Source organism: Otolemur garnettii, unplaced genomic scaffold, assembly GCF_000181295.1.
Source record: "Otolemur garnettii isolate 467f Iridium unplaced genomic scaffold, OtoGar3 scaffold00048, whole genome shotgun sequence".
Taxonomy (NCBI): Eukaryota; Metazoa; Chordata; class Mammalia; order Primates; family Galagidae; genus Otolemur; species Otolemur garnettii.
Genome location: NW_003852443.1, coordinates 11,584,412 through 11,586,846, shown reverse-complemented (window position 1 = coordinate 11,586,846; position 2,435 = coordinate 11,584,412).

Sequence of the window (2,435 nt, the reverse complement as noted above, 5' to 3'; positions counted from 1 at the left end):
AGAACCACTATTTCGTAGCAACAAAAATAATTTTATGGTTGGGAGTCACCACAACATGAGGAACTGTACTAAGAGGTCACGGCATTAAGAAGGTTGAGAACCACTGCTCTAAAAAGATTTTCTTCCTCATTAAAGACTGCTGAAGTCATAGAAGGTATTGAGCAAGTATGTCTGTGACAGGTATTAGGCCTTAAGCTGGATGATTCAGCGCAAAGTCAGCAATGGGCCCACAACACTGTACAAAGAGCTGATGGATCAGCAGTAGGTCTTCATTGCTTCTGGCTGCCCTTCTCACAGCAGGTTGGTGGTCCTAACCCAGAAGCATGCAGGAAACAGAGGAAGAGAAAGCCCAGGCCACTGCCCCAGTGACCCGTGTCAGTGGTCAGCTGGCTACCTGAAGAAAGCTGGGGCCATATAGGTCCTTTAAAACTGAACATCCTTTAAAAAAGAAATGAACATCCTTTACTGGAGAGGTGGAAGGGTCTCCTGGTTCAGAGTGGGCTAAATTCACCCCACCTGGACTGAATCTCAACCCTGCCAAGTTAGCTGTGTGAAATTGGGCAAGTTGACCAACCTCCAAACCCTCACCTGTAAACGGAAAAAATAATGCCCACTTTATAGAGCCATTAGGTGGGTTCAATGAGTTAATTTAGAACATTTAAAACATTATCTGAAAACATAGTAAGCTATGTTATCATTATCATTACTTCTCCAAAAATGATTACTGGAAATCTAAGCAGGAATAAGTCAGAAATCCCTGAGTTCTATGACTTGGGCAAAGTACTGTTGGGTGGTGCCCAGGCAGACAGAAAATTAGGAAACAGACCCCAGATTCAGACACTTTATGTTATTAATACATTTCTAAGAAATTGGCAAAACTTTGCTAAATTAATTTCATTGACCTCCAATACAATGGAAGAAGTACTCTATTTCTAAGCCTGTTTAGTTGTCAATAGTGTCTAACATTTCAGTGTCTCATAGTGCTTAGTCAAACAGTTCATAAGCCGTTAAAACAAAACTGAGATGCCTACTTGGTATAGAAGAAGGCATGATTTTATTCAGCTGGCACTTATTAGATACCCTAGGGATATAGAAGATAAAAGTTGCAATTCTCTGCTAACAAGTAGTTCACAATCTAATGGGGAGAGAGATACTCAACACACATAAAAGAAATTAACTGTTAAGCAACCCAAACACCTATCCACCCATGAATGGATTAACAAACTGTGGTATATGTATACCATGCAGTACTGTTCAGCCATAAGAATAGATGGAGACTTTAGATATTTTATGTTTACTTGGATGGAGATGAAGCACACCCTTCTTAGTAAAGTATCTCAAGAATGGAAAAAAAAAAATCCAGTGTACTCAATACTAATATGAAAACAATACAGGGTGGCCATAAAGTTTGTGTGCAACTTAAAATAGTGCATAATTTTAAACTGCACATGAACTTTATGGCCACCCTGTATAAACAAATACATGCCCATATGAATGATAAAACACAAATATAGTCTAGCAAGGGGGCGGGGAGAAGGAGAGGAGGGGAGGTGATTGGTGAGAGGAGGGAGGTCAATTGATGGGTTTTCATCTAATGTGTACAAAGTGAGGGTGTTCAGCAGGCCCCCTGGGTAAAGGGCTCAACTACAACTTGAACTTTACCTTAGAATTGAAAATGATGTAACCTAAAGATCTGTACCCTTATATTAATTTGAAATAAAAAGAATATCATTTATAATAAATGATAACACGGGGAAAAAAGAAATTAACTGTTGGCTTGGCGCCTGTGGCTCAAGCGGCTAAGGCACCAGCCACATACACCTGAGCTGGCAGGTTCAAATCCAGCCTGGGCCCACCAAACAACAATGACGGCTGCAACCAAAAAGTAGCCGGGTGCTGTGGCAGGTGCCTATAGTCCCAGCTACTTGGGAGGCAGAGGCAGGAGACTCGCTTGAGCCCAGGAGTTGGAGGTTGCTGTGAGCTGTGATGCCACAGCACTCTGCCCAGGGCGACAGCTTGAGGCTCTGTCTCAAAAGAAAAAAAAAGAAATTAACTGTTAAGCTGGGAAGGAGTGGGGGTAGGAAAGAGTGAGCTAGAAAGAGGCGCCATGTGAACAAAGATGGAAGAGAAGGCATGGAGTTTCCAAGGGGCTGGGAACACTCCTGCCAGCGTAAGGAAGGACAAGACGGACCTCCTCCTGTCCATGTTTCCTAGTGAGGTTTTCCTAAAGACAGATCACAGTCTTGTCCAGCTTACCAAGCTCCTGGAACTTCCAGGGCCAGCAACCATGTTAGCATACAGGCGTCCTCAAACTACGACCTGTGGGCCATATGTGGCCCGCCTAGGACATTTATCCAGCCCGCAGGGTGTTTTTGCCACCACTGCTTGTCCTGCTTAGCAGCCGACTCATCCCGGACCCTGCAGTCCAGCCTTCC